Genomic DNA, 20,935 nt, shown 5'->3' with positions numbered 1-20,935 from the left:
ACCAAGTATGCCAAGTACATGCTAAATAAGTTTTAAATGGAGGACTACAAACCAGTGAGTACCCCCATGGTGACCAGATGGAAACTAAGAAAGAATGGTCAGTCACTGGTAGTGGATTAGACCTTGTATAGATCCATGATTGGTAGTTTATTGTATCTTACTACTTCTAGATCGGATGTAGTGCAGGAAGTATGTATGGTGGATATATTTCAAGCTACACCTAAGTAGTCACATATGATTGCAGTCAACAAAATTTTTAGCTACCTGCAGGGGACACTCAATTATGGATTATGGTACCCTAAACAAGGGGAATCTACCTTGGAAGCATACACAAATGTTGATTGGGTAGGCTACATTGATGACCAAAAGAGCACAAGTGGTGGTGCATTCTTCCTAGGCGACTAGTTTGTCTCATGGCATAGCAAGAAGGAGGATTAAGTCTCCCTATCAGTTGTTGAAGTAGAATACATTGCTGCTACCACATGTTTCTCTCAGGTGCTTTGGATTAAGAAGACCCTCAAGGACATACAGGTGGACATTTCTGATCCTATTCCCATTCAGTGTGATAACTCAAGTGCCATCAACATATCAAAGAACTCGGTGATGCATTCTAGGACAAAGCATATAGCCATCAAGTATCATTTTATTAGAGAGAAAGTTGAAGGATAGGAGGTCATGATAGAATATGTCCCCACTAGTGAACAAGTGGTAGATATCTTTACCAAACCATTACCCATAAGCACTTTTGAATATTTGAGACATAAGTTGGGAGTTGTGTCACCTGCCTCATGCAATTAAGATAGTAAGGTGACCTATGGTTCAGGGGGAGTTTTATAAAAATATTTGTATCTCTTGAACCATATGCTAGGCACAGGGGGAGTTTAGGAGTTTATGCCTCTGTACTAGTTCTAATCACACAGAGGAGATTTGACAAAGGGGGAGTCTACATAGTCTAACTAGTGGAGTATGATCCAAAAGGGGGAGAATACATCGGATAACAAAATACCCTAACCCTTTGTCATTGTGTCAAAGGGAGAGAAATCTATCAGTGTGGAGACTTGTAGGCTTGTTGACATCAATGCCAAAGGGGGAGATTGTTGGCATTAGGTTGTCATTGATTTCAACCGATATGGAATGGTCACCGGTGAGTAAGTAGTAGTGACTGGTATGGGTGAAGTAAGTAGTGATGTCAATTGGTATGAAGGATGGAGTGTGTAAGTAGATAGAAAAGGTATGTTACCGGTAGACATGAAGTATAGCATCTACCAGTAAGTAGGACCACTAGTAAGCAAGCAAAGGATAACATGGATATAATCACCGGTATACAAAGAGAAGTATAATGCAACCCATAAATAGACTTAGTGGATTGAACAATGTGTTTGATGACAATCAACTTGATCCATCGACAGAGAAGAGGTTAGCAGGAATGAAGGTCCACCGGTGAGGTTAGGTTATACTAGTAAGGTGAGTTGAACTAGTAGTGAGTCTTGGTTGGTGAAGGATGTCAAACCGACATAGTAGTCAGAAGATTATGCCAAACTGACTTTGCAGTCCAAGAAGAGGTGGATGTCGACAAGGATGACAGGTGGACACCAGGTGGCTAGCATGCAGAGGTCGGTGAAGTGTTCATCGATGTGGTAGTTGACGAGTAGGTTGGCATTAATGGAGAACTCACAAATCATGAGATGATGGTAGGATGTTGTGGCTCAAGGGAGACTGAGTGGCAAGGTGATTGAACTAATCTTGCAGAATGATCTGATCCTTGTTCTCGTTGGATGAAGGAAACAACTGAGCCATTAATGGTGATTGATAGAGCAACGCTGAAAAGCATGCTGTAGATATCTAAAAATAGAAAATGCACATTGGAAGGTGAGGAGATGACGATGATGATTGATGTGATGTAGATCTTTGTTCGAGGAGATGAGATTCAATTAGATTTGATGCAAATTTAGTGCATGGTGGAAAACCCTAGCGTGCCACCGGTTGAACGTTGCTTATGGTGGGAACCTTTAGATATAAATATGTGGACTAAAGACTAAAGGGATTGATGTTGAATTCTAGTTGTGAGATAAGTGAGTGTTTGTGCAAGCAGAGAGAAATCAATTTGAGAAATATCTCGCTGAAAATCAGAGTGTCTAAGTGTTAGCCAAATAGGTGAGAGGTTCTAACCGACAGAGATAGAGTAAACGGTGAACTATTAAAGTCATAACAGTCAAGCATACCAGTAGGGATTAAATGGTTAGGAAGGCATCCAAGTGTGGTACTATGGAGGGTGAGGTTCAGAGAAAGAGAAGAAAGGCAGAGAGTAACCGATAAGTGATCAGAGAGATAAATCTGATAACTGGTAGTGGAAGAACTAGTGAAACAGAGGAGGTTTGTAACTAGCAGACATTAGTTGATCAAGTGCTGAAAAACTCATTTGCAACAAGGTGCTATCATTTCATTAAGTTGTATTTCATTGTAGTACACCGAGTTGGTACTCCTTGGGTTGGTGCCCTAAATCATTGTAACCTATTGTTTTATTGTGAGGCTGAATTGGAGCAGTAGACTCCAACAACATTTCTCACCGAGGTTTTTGCCATACTAGGTTTTCCTCATACATCTGGTGTTGTGAGTTGTGCATTTATGTGTTTGCCTTTTTTTTGATATCCTCTCATATCTTACCAGTTTGATTACTTAGTGCTTAGGTTGTTAATCGATACTCAAAGCTTGGTTTAAAAGGTAAATATTTTAGGAACCATTCATTCACCCCCCTCTCTATGGCAAATTATGTTCAATAGTGTGTGTGTATAAATATATGTATATATATATGTATATATATATGTATATATATATATACATATATATACATATACATATACATATGTGTGTGTGTGTGTATGTATATATATAAGTATGTATCTATGTATGTATATATATATATATATTAATAAAAAAAAATCATTTGTAGAGTTATAAATATATTATGTAATCATTTGTAGGAGGCGGGAGAAGTAGAATGGAGAATAAGGATTGAGATTCACTTGTTGTGATCTGGTTGATTCTTAGAGTCCTAGATTGGATTGTATCTGGCTGATAGCCTGCATGTAACCAATCAATTGCCAGATGTTCTTTGATGATAATATGATGATTTCCATAAGTTATAAGGCATTAATATGATCTGTTTAGATGATCTTTTTATGTTCTCTTGCTGCTTTCATTGTGTTTCTCTTGCTACATAAGCCAATTGAGATTATCTTTGAGGTTTTTACAAGTTATGGCTGCATCAAGTGGTATCAGAGCTGGTTATGGATTGGCTGGTGGAAGAATTGTTTGGGAACATTGAGGCACTCCTTTGGGTAAACAGATCACTGATTGGAGGTAGTTTGCGCGTGTGTTCAATAGATCACCAAGGGGAGGCAATTGAAATCGGTAGTCAGATCCTTGAGTTAAGGCAATTCACCAGAGTGGAAAAGGAGATCGCGCTGAGAAGGACAAACCCCTAGAGGGTAGAGAAGATGATGGAAGACTTCAAGAATGAAGTGAGGAATGAAATTTGAAACACTTTGGCTGGTTTGTGGAGAAACTCTCATTCTAAGGATAAATATGAGGAAGTCGGTGAAGAGCTTGAGGAAGCTAAAGGACCAGAAGATGAAAGAGAATAAATATTCTTGAGAGAAGTGGCGCAAGCGAGGAAAGTTCATAAATTTGAGGTTTCCAACATTTCTAGAACTGTGAACCTAGAGGATCCGATCGATTGGATTGGAGAGTTGGAGGACTACTTTGAGTTTGATAATGTCAGGGACCTAGAGAGACCGGTTGGCACAAACTAATTTGAAAGGGCATGTTGCCTTGTGGTGCAAAGAATTATAGAAAGATAGAATGGAGAATGGTGAATTGAAGATGATCCGGTGGAGACAGATGGTTTCAAGATTGAAGGCCAAGTTCATACTGGGAGACTATGAATTGGAGTTGTTCAAAAAGTTGCAGAACTTGAAACAAAGAAACATGAATCTGAAGTAATATACTGAGGAATTATACAAGGTGGTGATTAGATTTGGACATAGAGAGATGGATAGAGAAAAGGTGGCAAGGTACATCAATAGACTTTGTTTTAACATTCAAGATGAGATGAGTATGTTGAAGGTTTCCATAGTTGAAGAAGCTAATCAATATGCTTTGAAGGCTAAGGAGAAGATGAGAAGAAGACAATCGAATAGGGGAGAAGAGAAATTCAAGATGAGTGATAGTATTGAAGAAACCAATTAAAGAAGAGGAGTCAAAACATAAGTGGAGTAAAGAACCGGAGTAGAAGACATTGAGGAAAGGTAGCAACAGTACTGGTAGAGAAATTTCTGGCAAATGTTTCAAGTGTGAAGAAACCAGACACAGATTCTATGAATTTAAGAAGGGAAGGGCAAGAAGTTGTGTGGCAAATGAGGAACCAGAAGGTGATGGTACCAGATTTGACTGTGCACTAGAGCAAGGAGAATCCCTTATGTTCAGAAGAAAGGATACCAGATCACTCAGAGGAAGAGTCTTTTCTGGACTGTGTGTAAATGAGGTGGTAAGTGTTGCAAGGTTATTGTAGATAGTGGAAGTATTGACAATTTGGTATTTGATGAGATAGTTGTGAATCTTGGATTGAAGAGGCTTGAGAATCCTTGTCCTTATGAGGTAAGTTGGTTACAAGATGATCAGAAGATAGAGATAACAAAGCAGTGTTTGGTGAATTTCAATATTGGGCCTTTCAAAGATGAGGTTTTATGTGATGTATTATCTATGAGTGCTTGTCATGTCTTGTTGGGAAAACCTTGGAAATATGATAAAGGAGCTATTTATGACCGTAGAAGAAACCTAGCTACTATTGAGAAGGATGGGCAGAAGTTCACATTGATTTATTTGAAGGAGAAATAGAAGGAAGTGAAGAATCTAAGTCCTGAGAAAAGTTGCAGTACTGAGGAACCGATTGCAGAGGTTATACCAGAGGGTGACATGAGTTTTTAGAAGGATCTAACAATTGAGCCTCATGGAAAGATGGAGTCAGATGACAGAGAGATTATGGTGACAAACTCGATGAATTATTGTGGCAACACTAAGTTAGAATTGTAGAAGAAAGAGAACAATAAACAGAGACAATGTGCATATTTGAAGCAAAGGAAGAGAAATGAAGAGGTTTAGAGGTTAGAGTAGTTGGTTGAGGTACCAGAAGAGTTAAAGCAAAGGTTGGCAGATAAAATAAGATGTTTGGATAAAAAATGCGCATGGGGTCTTTATTTTGAATCCTTTTAGATGTTCATGAGTTTCCTCTCATGGAACATCATTTTCTACCTAGATTGTCTAATGCAGGAGCATCCCCAATCGATGAGCAATCTTGCATCATCCAAAAATATTTCCTTTTAGTTTTGTTTTTGTTTAGTTCTTTATGCAGTTTTCTGTGTTCTCACTGGTTGGTACGAGTAGTTGCTTGTTCTTTGTGGAAAATCTTATTTTTAATTTCTTGGCTAGTTCATGTGATTTATCCCAGATTTTTAGTTCATTTGGGTTCTTTTCCAGTCAGTTATCACTTCTGGTTGACTGTTTCTGGGTTCTAGGATAATTCTTGTGCTTACAGATTGGTTTTCCTTCATTACCGGAGTGATTCTTTGCATATGGATCTATCTTGGATTTTGTCCGATGTTCTTTGGCATGTGGCTAACCTTCCTACTGAACCACATCACTCGGTTGTTATTTTCTAGAAAGATTTATTTAATTCTTAGGGCTGACCTAACTACATGTTTGATTTCCTGCATTGGTAAATGTAATCTTATGAGGCTAATCTAGATATGTTCTAGTGGGTATAAATATGTTATTATGTAATCATTTGTAGGGGCCAGGGGAAGTAGAATGGAGAATAAGGATTGAGATTCACATATTGTGATCTGGTTGATTCTTAGAGTCCCAGATTGGATTGTATCTGGCTGATAGCCTGTATGTAACTGGTCAATTGTCGGATGTTCTTTGATGATAATATGATTATTTCTGGAACTTATAAAGCATTAATATGATCTGTTGAGATGATCCTGATATGTTTTCTTGCTACATAAGTCGGTTGATTTTCTTCAAGGGTTTTACCGGTTATGGTTGCATTTCTAACTATCTAACTTTTAACTATAAGCTAACTTTTATTTTATTCACTTTAATTTATTTATCCTCAAACTAACCTAATCAATGTAAAACTCCAATATATGTTTGGTTCCTTGATTTTGTAATTTTGATTAGTTTTTGAAGCCTAAAGCTGATATATTCTTTGATGCACATTTTGAGCATAAAATTTGCATACATAATCAGTTTTATTTATTTTGAATAGGCATTCAATAGTATTTGTAGTGTATTACATAATGGATTAGGTACATTTTTAGTTTTTGGTGTAGAGGGTGATGTGTACTTATTTTATGACTTTTAGATGCTTGAGATTTAGGTTGTGAGTGTCAGAATATTTGGACAATTCAATAGGGAAAAAATTTAGGGAGTACATATTTTTATGTTATATTTATGATGGTATAGCTAATTATTAGCTATGGTGTTTCTTGATAAAAGTTTTCAGGTGTTTTTAGAGTTATGATGATGACAAGAACTGATATTGTCTTTAGATTTGAGGACATGAGTTGACATGTGAGAAAACTTAGAGTCTTGTGTATGTTGGTTTGGTATTGGGAGGTTTTACTTATATTCTAGATTCTTGTTTGGTTCCTTGATCTTGCTTACTTATTTGTGGACATGTTTAGCAAATCAGATCTATGGTTCATTTGGTGTTTGATTAGATAGATGTTTACAATATTATCCTTTTTGATATCTCAATTTACAGGTTACTAATGTGATGATGAGTTTGCATATTTCAATGTTTGGGATCTATAAGTTATATAGCTTGTAAGCGTGTATAGTATTTTTTAACAAAGGGATGACATGAATGTGGACTAGCTATATCCACAAGAAAAATTTAGTGTTGAAACAAACTTTTTTAGTTGGCCTTGTATATGGTCATTTGTGTATTGGTATATTTCTTTGAGATGAGATGGTGGATTATTAGATGTTGGCAATTGACACTCATCTGAGAATCACCTTCTGAGGTAAATTGCATTTTGGGTTGTCATTGATGGCAACTCACCTTTAGGTGTTGTTATTTCTCATCTGAAATCATTATCTTATCTCTTTGTCTTGATTAGGCCAGCCGATATACAGACTTTGCTTTACACTTGTTAATCGGTTAGTCTTGGTATCGGTAACTTAGATTTAGGACCCGATTAAGTATAGAACCTAGTTAAGATATTATTGGCCCTAGAAAAATCATTTGTGAGATTGGAGGTAGCATGTAGGCTAACATCAGATATGATCATCGGGATAATGCATAACATACTTCATAATATGGAAGCCAACAAGTTTATATTTCATCTTGAGGCTGACATGATAAACAAGTTACAAGGGTATTTAAGGGATATCATCTTAGAGATGGATTTCATGTAAGTGGTTATACGATTTGAGATGTGAATCAGTTAGAGATTGCTGGTATGCGAATTGGTGTGTGAGTGATTGTATTTGTGCATAGTTACATGTGCGCAATCCTAACCAGTAGAGCATAACAAAGAAGAATAACCAGTTCAGAGAAGGTTTTTAGAGCTTAAACCAAAACTTATCCAGCATAGTCAGATGCACTATATAAGTTCATTTCTATATGAAATCATTGTGTAATGTTGTTTAAGTCAGTGAGACTTATGTTTGAGCAGTGAGCTCTAGGCGGTAAGCTTGATTGCATGTGCAGTCCCCTTTATGTCATATTTGTATGCCTTGATCAAGTATGTAGATATTGTGGGTATCAACCCCATCATGGTTTTTCCCTTTACAGGGTTTTCCATGTAAAAATATTGATGTTATGGTATTGTTGATTTATATGTTGATTTGTTTATGCACTTTAGTTTTATATTTTGTTAACTGGTTGATCAACAATAAGTTCAAAAATTCACTTACCAGTACAACACTGATTCACCCCCCCCCCCCCCCCCCCTCTCGGTGTTCTTGGATTCCAACAATTGGTATCAGAGCCTAGTTCCTCAGAAGAAGTCTAATAACTTGAGGAAGATCCAAAACTTGGAATCATGGAAACTAGTTTGTAGCAACAACTTCAACTTGCTCTTGAGGATCTTGATAATGAGCAAGTGGAAAATAATAAATTGAAGAATGAACTGAGGCAAGCCAAAGAACACATAAATTCACTACAAGGAAAGCTATCAGTTGTCCAAGCTAAGAGGAAGGAACTTTGTGATCAACTGCAAAATCAGAGTAGTGATGAAGAAGATGCCTTGAAAGATCAATGTTAGAAACTTACTTAGGAGAATACTACCTTGAAGAATGAAATGCAAGCCATAACTATGAGAATGTACAAGGAGATTGAAGAAAGAAAGAAGAATGAAGAAAACCTATCTCATGCATTGAAGGACAGATTTGATGAATGCAACAGACTGATACATGAGAATGACATGTTGAAACTTAAGCTAATTCAGTCCCGGAATAATGAACAAGAACTTGAGAGATGATTTAGCCACTATAAATTAGTACAAAGACAAGTTCAAAGCCAACTTTACAAGACTTGATGAATTGCTGAAGAGTTAGAGAGATGTTAATAACAAGAGAGGTCTTGGATATGAAGTAGGAGAGAGCTCTGATACTGTATGACAAGATCAATCATCTGGTTAGAAGCAAAATCATGCCAGCAACTAGAACTAGAAATCACCGGTAAGACAACCTAATGCTCACAAATTCAATGGTACATGCTTTGTTTGAAATAAATATGGTCATATAGAAAGTTAGTGGAGAAATGGGAATAATTGCAATAATGCATCATTCACCGGTCTTGGAAATGTCAGTTTTCATGCATGTAGTAGATTTGGACATATGGCTAACCAATGCAAATCAAAAAGAAATCAAGGAAATCAAGGATATAACAAAGCAATTCAGAAGAACAATTTTTTTTTATGCATGCAACAAGATTGGACATATTGCTAAGTATTGCAGGAGTAAGAATCCACCGGTAGCTAATGGAAATGCAGATGAGAAAGGAAAGGAAAAGGTTGAAGATATTAGAAAGCAATATGAGAGAAGATGGGTTAGGAAAACAGATACTCAACTGACAGATCAACCGGTAGAGACATTAGGTCCTGTATCGGAAGTAAGAACTTCAACCACTAACTAAGGTACTTTGCCTTAGGGGTAGGCAAATTATTGAAGATCATGTAGACACCCTAGATTAGGTTTGTAGTTAGGGAATTCTGATTGTGGATGGTTACTTAGGTGAATTTAAGAATTTACCAGAACCTATATGCAGATTATGTGGTCCAGTCAGATTCTCTGGTAGCATTAATGACAATGGAAAATTAGGGTTAATGGTGATAAAAGGGAAAAAGTTAAGTCATTTCTTCACATAGCAATCGAGCATTCTGAAGAGAGATTTCAAAGGCATTCAAGAGTCCAAAGGTGATTTGTGTGAGCTTCTGGATTTGAAGAGCATTTAATCATTCGACAAGTTATCGAGATATTTACCGTTTGCAGAAATCCTAGATATTTATCATGGCATCGTCATCGAATGTTGATACTCCTTTGGTAGTGAAAATCAAGGACCACCCTCATCAAGAATTTAAGAAGCATCCTTTCAAATCTCTTTTGGATGTTCCTTTAGGAGCATTTTCCAGTGTTTGTCATGGTGTTCTTCATACTGATGACATTAGGGAATACATCCACTGTGACATTGAGGAGATCAGAAGTTATGAAATGTCATGTGTATTCATTGAACACTTGATCACCGACAATCAACTGAAACTGGAATATGCACATCTGTAGAAAAAGGGTTTTACCTAGTTCATGGATTTTTTTGTTCTTTGACGAAGATGAATGGGTTAGGTATATTCTTAGCCACATTCATGGAGAATTCATGTGGTTGGACCGGCTATACAAAATTACTGAGGAAGTCATCAATAATATCACATGCCTTCATAAGGTCGGAGGTTTTCCAGGGCACAGGTCAAAATTCTCTAACACAAATCTCTGCAAACTCACTGGTGCCACCTATGATGGTAGATCGATGAGAGTTGATGACATTAGGGATATTGATGTAAAATTTGCGGCGATGGTGATTGGATACAAATTTTATTAGTCAAACCAACATAACTCTGTCTCTGGAACCACCATTCTCATTACATATCAGATGGTGAAGGAAGACGCACATTTTGACCTTTATAGTGTGATGCTAAAGGAACTGATGACTAATCTTTGGAAAATAAAGCAAGACAATAAGAATACATTCTGATATGGCTCTTTAATCATATGTTTGACATTTTACTTTCTGAACATGGTTCCTGGTTATGGGAAGATTCAATGGGCTTTTGATAAACCAGTTGCTACACAAATTGCACAAATACTAGACTCGCAAGGTGATAAGCAACAAAAGGCTAACCTATGGGCATTTTTCAAAAAAATTCAAGAAGAAATGAAAAACAAGGTTAGAATTCCAAAGGAAATCATTAAAAAATATAAGGATACAATTTTCTTTATGGTTAGTAAAGATGAATGTATGATGGAGGTAGTCCATCCTAGAACAGTCTGGATCATGTCGATGGGATATGCAGTTGAAGAGGCCACATTGGATGAAATGCACAACATTTACTAAAAGCTCCAGTTGATGAGAAAGAAGAAAAATTTGGTATTTCTCAGGAGAATAGTTTAAAATTCCATTGAGAACAAGTTTCACCCGCCATTAGAAAGAAAATGACAAGGGTTGCAATAGAACAACTAATCAGTGAAGGGCATGATAGGGTAGAGGTAGAGAAAAAGGTCAAAATCCTTGAGGTCTGGAGGAAGGAAGAAAAGAAGTAGAAGAGGAAAGAGGAAAGATAGGCTAAGGAGGCAACACTAGCTATGCCCAATATTGTATCGGTTTCCACTAATCCACCAACACAACCAGAAGGACCACCTGGCGAGCCTACAAGTTATAAGCCTAAGAAACCAGTAAAGAAAAAGCAGAAACCGGCTATGCAGTACATGACTACTCCTTCAGAGGAGACAAAATCAGAAGAAGAAATCTAGCAAGCTCCAAAGAAGAAAGGTGTTTTTGCTAGAGTTGTGAGAGAGAAGAAGGTAGATCTAAAGAAATAACCGATAAAGGAGCCTCCCCGGAAGACTCCTAAAATCACAATTGTATATAAAAGGAAGCTTGTCTGATGAGTAGTCTAAACCAGAAGCCAAAAGGAGACTTGGCAAGAAGAAGAAATTAGATGCTCAGTAAATCATTGATCAAATTATTAATGATGGTAGTTTGGATAACATTTCTACATTCTATGATGATTTTGATGATAAAGACTAGAAGCATCTAGAGGAAGCAATTGTTTTATATATTGATTCTTTTAGTAGGACTTTGATTGAGTTAGAGAAATTTTTTCCTAAGGAGTTGTATGATAAACTAGAGGTCATGAAATTACATGCTTAGAACTTGGACCGACAAATAAAAGAAACATAATTGGTTAATCTTTGTCCATCAATAACTCCACCTAAGATTACTGATTTGATTAATAAGACTAGTTCAACAGAATAAATCCCAAACACCGGATTAATAACTTGATGCTAGAAAAATATGAGGAGATCCGGAAGGAGACAATTGATATATGGGCTAGAATTCTTTTAAGTCTTGGTTATGACTTAAGTCCTAGTTTTGTTCAATCATAACTGATGAGAAAAATGTAGATACCAATCCACTAGTTAAAACTCCACCGATTACTACTCAACCAGATAATGAGTCCAATTTTGAAGCTAAGGATAAAGGTTCAAATGATAAAGTTTCTAATGAGGCACATAAATAGAGTGATTAACCAAGTGGCAAAGCCACCAGTGCATAGGAGGTACAGACTTCTGAGGATAAGATACCGATAGAATCAGGCAAAAAGACAGAGTCACTCTTCCCTTCTAGTTTGGCAATTGATACATCATCTTTAGTCAAAGGGAATTTACTAGAATTTACTATTAGTTTTGACAAGCCTTATCATTTGATGTCTCCAAAAGAGAAATTTTTGGCCACTGTAGCACTTTAGGCAAAAGTAAATCAGGAATTGGCACAGGAGGAGTTGAAAGATAGAGAGTTGATTTAGAATACTTTTGAATTTTTGAACTGGCTTGTATTGGAATTTCAGGAAAAGAAGAGTGCAAGCTCATCCGGTAAATTAACTGAATATATTCCAAGACAATACAATTCTTTGGTTAAGCTTTATGTAACTAAGGCTAAGGATAAATTTGTTGAAGCAAGGAAGCAAACATTTTTGTAGATGATTGCATCTGAGAAAGCTAAACTTCAAACATGTTTGCAGTCCATTGATGCAACCTTAGCGGAAGGAGGTAAGGTATGTAAGACTTGTCTAGATTTTTTAAAGCTTACTACTTCTATAGACAAGCAAATTTTGGATTGCAAGGGCTGGCTACTACAAATTTCAAATTCTTATAATCCAGCAACAAATTTAATAAGTTCTTTAGAAGGTTCAGTTTTGGTAGTCGTGGATCATATTTTGAGGTTAGAAAAGGAAAGGGAAAACACAATAAGGCAAGCTACAGAGCTCCAAAATTTCATTGGTGCCTGCCTAGATAACCTGCTATGTCATAAAATAGATTGTATATCTAATATGTGGTAGGAGGATCCCAATGAATCTCAAGCTATAGAATATTATGCCAGTCTCTTGAATGGATTCACCTCCCTTTCTTGATTCTCTTAAGCAAGGTTGGGACTCTTACTTTTCATTTTTGAAGAATTTATATGCTGACATTTGGAAACATGTATAGGAGCCTGTATGTATATATATATATGTGTGTGTGTGTGTACAACATTTTTGGTGGGCACCTCGCTTTGTCATTGATATCAAAGGGGGAGGAGCATAGTAAAAAATGAATGTATATCACAAGGGGAATGTACAAATGTATGTAGCTGCATGGATGTATAGGTCAGGGGGAGCACTTAGAGGTAATATATTTTTTCACATGAGTGTTGCCATCAATGCCAAAGGGGGAGATTGTTAGCGATTGAGACTCATCTTGTAGTCACCTTCTGAGGTAAATTGCATTTTGGGTTGTCATTGATGGCAACTCACCTTCAGGTGCTGGTATTTCTCATCCGTAATAATTATCTTATCTTTTTGTCTTGATTAGACCAACCGGTATACACACTTTGCTAAGTTACACTTGTTAATCAGTTAATCTTGGTACTGGTAATTTATATTTAGGACCCAACTAAGTATAGGACCCAATTAAGATATTATTGGCCTTAGTAAAATCATTTGTGATATTGGAGGTAGCATGTAGGCTGACATCAAATATGACCATCAGGATAATGCATAGCATACATCATGATCCGGAAGCCGACAAGTTTATTTTTCATCTTGAGCCTGACATGATAAACAAGTTACAAGGGTACTTAATGGAGATCATCTTAGTGATGGATTTCATGTAAGTGGTTATACGATTTGAGATGCGAAATCTGTTAGAGATTGATGGTATGCAAATTGGTGTGTGAGTGATTGCATTTGTGCACAGTTACACATGCACAATCCTAACCGATAAAGAATAACAAACCAAAACATAGTATCAAAATAACCAATTCGGAGGAGTTTGTCAGAGCTTAAACTGGAACTTATCCAACATGGTCAGATGCACTATATAAGTTCATTTCTATATGAAATCATTGTGTAATGTTGTGTAAGTCAGTGAGACTTCTATTTGAGCAGTGAGCTCTAGGTGGTAAGCCCGATTGCATGTGTAATCCCCTTTATGTAATATTTATATAGCTTGATCAAGTATATAGATATTGTGGGTATCATCCCCACCATGGTTTTTTCCTTTACAGGATTTTCCATGTAAAAATATTGATGTAATGGTATTTCTGATTTATGTGTTGATTTGTTTATGCACTTTAATTTTATATTCTGTTAACCGGTTGATCAGCAATAAGTTCAAAAATTCACTTACTGGTAGAAAATTGATTCACCCGCCCCTCTCAGTGTTCTTGGATTCCAACATTAGTGTACCTAGATAGTTGGTTGTTTCAACTTGTAACATTTAGTTTTATCATAATTTCATAGATGAATTGGATACATGATTATGTGATTGAGCATGTGATAGTGATGGACTGAAAATGTGGGATTGATTCATGATGTTTTGATGGTACTTATATCTTATTTTCTTGGACATTTTGGTTCTACTTGGTGTTATGGGTATTAGATTTATGTTTTTTTGGACCTATATGATCTTAATTTAGGAAAATGTCATCACGATTTCACGTGCAACTTGATATCCTGATTTAGTGGGAGCTTTGACAATGATGTGAATTCATCATTGGTGATAGATGTTCTTCTTAATTGTTTGATGAAATCTTGGAGGATCTCTTAGATCTTGTTGTTGTAGAAGATTTCTTTCATATTTATAGGTTCACTATTAGGATATGGTTATATTTTGTTGGAATCAAGGTTCAATGAGAGGGGAGGGTGGGGGGGGGGGGTGAATCAGTGATCTACCAATTAGTAGATTTTTAAACTTAATTTAAACCACTAGAAGCATACAAATGAAACTAAAATACAGAAACATAGAATAAACAACCACAAGATCATAACATTGGAGTTTTACATGGAAACCAAAATGGGAAAAACCACGATAGGATTTGAACCCGCAATATTATTCCACCATGGCTAGTAGAAAAACAATATTACAAAATGGGAATGCACATGCATTCAGACACACTACTCAAATATAATAAGGGCTACAACCCCGGAAGGCTCACTGCCTTATTGATTAATTGAAATTATGAATTACAACAAAATTAACTCTAAGATAGTATCTACAATGCTTGGATGAGTTCCGGTTAAGTGCCAAATATGCCAATTGAATCACGTCTTCTATTATGGTTTATTTTTCCTTGTCCTCTCTCTCAGTCAGCTATCAGATCAAGAATGCGCACGTGAAACTATGCCAAAATGGATTCTTGATCACCACTTGCTCGCATACAATCATAACATTCACCAAAAAGATCATCTACACCGGTCTTATATATCCGCAATCACAAAATATATAATTTACCATGTCGGCCTACTAGTGTAACGTGTAGTCACATGTCGACTTGACCGGATCACCAAAGATAAATGCAGATAACTAAAATGATAATAAAATGATGTCCCTATGTTAGCTCAATGAACCCATACACAATTCAATACACCGCAATCACTAGAAAGCTTCTAGATCAAAACTACTTTTTATATCTTGAAATATCGGTTAACTGTCTACTGGTTGACATCCTCTTTCGAAAATCAAGATCCGTGATTACCAGATGGGAATCTCATTTAGAGTTGCCATCAATGATAACCCTAAACCAATAATAAACCATCAAAGGCCAACATATGAGTGTCAATTACCAACATCTTCATTTGATAGGAGATGTTGAGATCTCATTTTAAGGAGGGAAGTTATAAGCTATAAGATATTTATCTTCAATAGTGAGGGATGTTTCTATGTAGGTGACCTTTTTTCCTTCTTTTGTTCCAAAATTTAGTTCTCCCATTTCTTTAACTAGTAGAGAAAAAAATTCTCTTAATAATAGGGTACTAGGTTAGATCTTTTATCGTCTATCATCTGAAAGAATTTTTCTCCAAAGGATACATCTTTTATTTTTTATTTTTTCATAGTCCAAAATGCCTCATCAAGTTTTTCACTAGGAGACCCTTTTTTTTTCTTTATTATTTTTATTACTAAGGCAACTAACTTGTTCCCTAAAGTGTGTAACACTATTTAGTTTGATGTTAAATCCTAATTTGTGATCTCCTAAAGGTATATTCTCATGAGTTTCCATAAGCTCAAAAATTATTGTTGGCATTTAGCATAACTGCTATAGATACAGGTGATGCAGTTGAAGACTGATGACTACACCGGTAAAGGATAGAAGACTATTTGTGATGAAGAGATTGAGATTCTATTAATAGATGACATGATAAATTATTTGTGTTGTCATTGATGGCAACTGATGTTCTTGATGTTCCTGATGTTTTGTTTTGTCATCTTAGTGATTTGGTTTACCAGAAGACATGGTTTATCAACAGAGAACTAAAGTATGTGAAATACAACTTTAACCGATAAAGAAGAGATGTTTTGATTGGATCCGATGATCAGAAATGATTGGTTATTTGTGGTTTAGATGGTGAACTTGTATCATGGAAAGGTGTATTTGGCTGGAACCGGAACTTGTGAAGATTACCAGAAGGTGTGTTTCAAATTTCTGATGAAGTTTTGCTAAGGTTTTCGTAGGGTTTAAGACTGGTGAAGAAATCATCAAACCAGTAATGATTTATGTTATGATGGTGATTGATGAAAAGTCTACATGAAGTTGGTAACATGACACAATCCGTGTAAAAGATTTAATTGTTGTTCTGGCATGATTCAAGGAATAATTTCTTGGGAATCAGTGAAACGCTTAGTAGAGTATTTTGAGGGTTTGACTTTGATACAGATTGGATTTTTATGATGGGTTACGATCAACCAATGGTTGATATTCCATTATAACTTGTTGTAATGATATGTATAACAGTTTGTGATGATCTCTTATGATTTGAATTGTGAATTCAAGATATAATTAGGGTTGTGCGGTTGACCTGGTTGAGATGGCTATTTAGGATGACATAGCTAATGTTTATTGTCTTGGTGGTCTTAGAGAATGTCTTAAGCTGTCCAAGTGAAGTGTGAGATCTACCTAAGATTTCTAGTGTGTTGTGTATAACTGGATTTGATCAAGCAAGCAGAGAAGTGCCAATAAATAGATCATTTTCTTACTGTCGTTCCCTAACAGTTGCAACAGGTTAAATCCCTTAACTGGGTAGGTCCTAACAGGCCTTAAACATTAAAGTCCCCTAACAAGGAATCTCCCAAAAGAGTGTTAAATCCTCTCACGAGGTTGGTCGTAACAGACCATGAAGCTCCTAACCGGGCTGCTAGGAAAATCCCTTAATCGGGTGACTCCTAACAGGATCTGCTCCTAATCGGGAATATTGTAAGCTCCTATTAGGGCTAAGCTTCTAACATGGCATACTTCAAAAGAGTAAAATTATTTGTGGGTGCCAACTCCCACCATGTTTTTTTACTATTTGGGTTTCCACATCAAAAACTTATGGTGTTCATGTGTGGAATATTTTTCATGTGATGTTCTTGTTTATTTTTCATTTCATGCATTATTTCTAAGACACTGGTTATGATGTTTTATAAGAATTTTATCAGAGGTTACTAGTACTAATAAGGAGCTATTTGAGGAAGTTTTTGATCTGATTGATAAGGTTAATGAGTTGGTAAATGATCAATTTTATATGATTGCTTTGGTGGTGAAAGTATTGATAGTTGTGGTAAATGATTTGATTAATGTGTTAAGAAAATCTAATAAAGAGGTTGTTAGATCTGATTAAATAAGTTGAGACATTTGTTAAATGGTTTCAGATCTAATATAAGTTGGATTATGAGTTTAAAGTTTCAATTGGTCTTAATACTGATTCACCCCATCTCTTAGTAATAACTGGATCATCATAGAATTAACAATTGGTATCAGAGTCTTGGTCCTGTATGTGCAAAAAGCCTAACTGCTTGAGGAAAAGATTTTGAGGAAGTCAAGATGATGAAGAAAGAGGGTCCTAAGTTAAACAATGATAACTACAAGATTTGGAAAGATAGAATGAAGATCTACATCAAAGGTCCTGGTGCACAATATTGGAAGCAATTTGAAACTGATAGTTCTAATACTTAATGTAAGTACAAATCCAATAGCCAACAAGATGAGAGGGGGGGGGTGAATCATACAACCTTAATCTTCCATAAAAACATCAGATTCAACCTCGGTAACATATACTTCAGTAATATAACCAAAACTGTTAAACATGCAAACTCAAAAGCATATAAACATCATAAACCTCATAACACTAGATTTAATGTGGAAACCCAAATAGGGAAAATCCACTGTGGGATTTCGGACCCACTAAGAAATATACTCTTCTAGAGAATGCTCGATTAAAAGCAAATCCTATTAAAGATTACAAACACATTGCTAGATGTGACCCGGTTAAGGGATTTCCCTCAGATCTGTTAGGATCTTCACCTTGTTAGAAGTGACCTTGCTAAAGGATTTCAAACACTCAATCAGAATGTCACCTTGCTAGAGGGTTTTACAAATAAGACTATTAAGTCCACTCGGTAAAGATATTTTCTGTCACTTTCACAAAATAACAGCAATAAAAATCTATCTGCAACTTCACATCTAAAATGCTAAAGTAGATTCTTATTTGTTCAATACAATCTAGACATAGAACTAATCTTGTCCATTTGCTGGGCTTCTATACTCTGTTATTCAAATAGGTCTTCAAGCTTTTGTGCTCGGTAATCACTATGTAGCATCCATGTGCATACACTTGCCTATATGCATTATTTATCAATTGTTTCCTATTTATAAACAATTAGCTAACCGCTTAATCTCCTTGATCACATTTCCCATGATCAATCATAGCCATCAGATCTTCAAACTTTTTGCAGGTTCAATGCATCTTTCGATCTAAAAACATTTTACCCCACCTAGGAACTTACATATATTTCTTGGAACTTGTGCTAGGGTATTGCAGTTCAATCTGAACTGTAGATCTTCATGCCGACTTTCCATTGCCTTAGATTCTTAACAAACTTCATGCACGACATACCAATCATTTAATCAGTTCCAGCTCATCAGCTTCCTTCATTAAATAATGCATGTAACCATTTAATGTATTCTGTTATAGCTTGGTTACAACTTGGTTACAACTCCATAAATACTAAACTTCACTCAGTAGACATTCTACCTTCATTAACCGATAGCGATAACCTTAGGGTTTACCGTCTAGGTTCTTTGCTTGATAACATAGTATAGTATTAACCTTATAATTTACAACATAGGTATGATGTTAAAACAATCTAAACATCATGATCTCATTATTGTCTGATTCGGTAATAGTTGCCCATTGAATACCTTATTCATCCCCTTATTCATCATATTCTTTCCTATGTCTTTTACCGACATCTTTATATTCTTCAAATTATACTTCTCAAGATATGGCAACATCATATTGAATTAGAAAATCAATTTCTTGACATCAATGACAAAATAATAATATCAAGGTAGTAAACATCTTTAATCAGTTAATCATCAACAACCTTCTCAATATCCTTATTGAAATGCCAACAATCTTTCGTTGTCTATTATAATGCTATATTGCGAACAATCTCCCCCTTTGGCATTGATAGCAAAACCAATTGATTTGACCTTAAAAGATTCAGATTGTTGTGATTCTGAAATGCTGAAATGCTCTCCCCCATACATTAGACTTCTCCTCTTTTCTTCAGTCTTCTCCCCTTTCTATTAGTCTTCTCCCCCTTTGACAACAATGCCAAAAAGTAAAGAACTAAAACATAATTTCTTCCTCTATGAAGTGATTTCCTGTTGTTGTGTATCAATTCTATCTCAATCAGAACATTTTCTCTTAAATTCATGTTCCTTGTATTGTTTCCTGTAATATTTCCTATACACCTTTAGAAAACATCCTAAAGGGTGTAAATCAGCATCAACTCCTAAAAGATATTCGATAGAGTCATCAGATTGATGCTTTCACCGAACTCGGTTAGTGAGTAGAAGATAGGGGTAGGACCGCTAACTTACTTCTGAGATATTCAAAAGTGTCCCTTGGTAGTGGCTTGGTGAAGATATCTACTATTTGTTCCTTTGTGCTAACATACTCCAACACCACTTTCTTCTCTTGAGCTTCTTCTCTAAGATAATGATATTTGATAGAGATGTGCTTTGTCTTAGAGTGCATAACAGGATTCTTTGAAATACTAATGGCACTAGTATTGTCATAGAATATAGTTACTGGCTCGGTAACTTTCTCATTTATACCTTCCAACAGTTGTTTGATCCATGCAATGTTGGTACAATTCAATGCTGCAACAACGTAATCAGCTTCTGTTGTTGACTGTGAAACACATCCTTGTTTCTTGCTAAGCCAACTCACTAGTCTTTCTCCTAAAAAGAAAGCTCCTCCACTTGTGTTTTTTCTGTCATCAATGTTTCCTGCCCAATCAGCATCAATATAAACTATTAAATCAAAGTCATTTCCTTTCTGATATACTAGGCCATAATCCTCAGTGCCTTTCAAGTATCTAAAAATTCTTTTGATTGTTGTCATGTGTGTTTCCTTAGGATCTGCGAAGAATCTTGCAACTATACCTACTACATGTGCTATGTCTGGTCTGCTGTGAACAACATATTGTAGTTTTCCAATAATGGATCAGTAAAGTGTCTCATCAACAGATGCAAATTCATCATTCTTTGATAATTTACAGCTGGTAGTCATAGGAGTACTTACTGGTTTTGAATCTTCCATTCCAAATTTCTTCAAGATTTCCTTTATGTACTTGGATTGAGTAATGAAAATCTCATTTTTCATTTGCAATATTTGTAAACCTATAAAATACTTTATCTCACCGATTAATGACATCTCAAATTCTTTGCTAATTTAATTTCCAAAGTTCTTGCATAAAGAGTCATTTCCACAAAATATAATATCATCAACAAATATGGCTGAGATCAGTATTCCATTTTCATCATTCTTCATGTACATATTGTTGTTCTCACTTGTCCTTATAAAACCAATCTTAATCAAATAAGAGTGCAATCTTTCATATCATGCTCTAGGTTCTTGTTTCAAACCATATAAGGCTTTGTTCAATTTACATACCTGACCTTTATTATTGTCTTCAACAAATCCTTTAGGTTGTTCAATAAAAACTTCTTCTTCTAATATTCCATTCAGAAATGCAGATTTGACATCCATTTGATATACCTTGAAATTTT

Source organism: Cryptomeria japonica, chromosome 1 (genome assembly GCF_030272615.1).
Source record: "Cryptomeria japonica chromosome 1, Sugi_1.0, whole genome shotgun sequence".
Lineage (NCBI taxonomy): Eukaryota > Viridiplantae > Streptophyta > Pinopsida > Cupressales > Cupressaceae > Cryptomeria > Cryptomeria japonica.
This window is presented reverse-complemented; position numbering follows the sequence as displayed.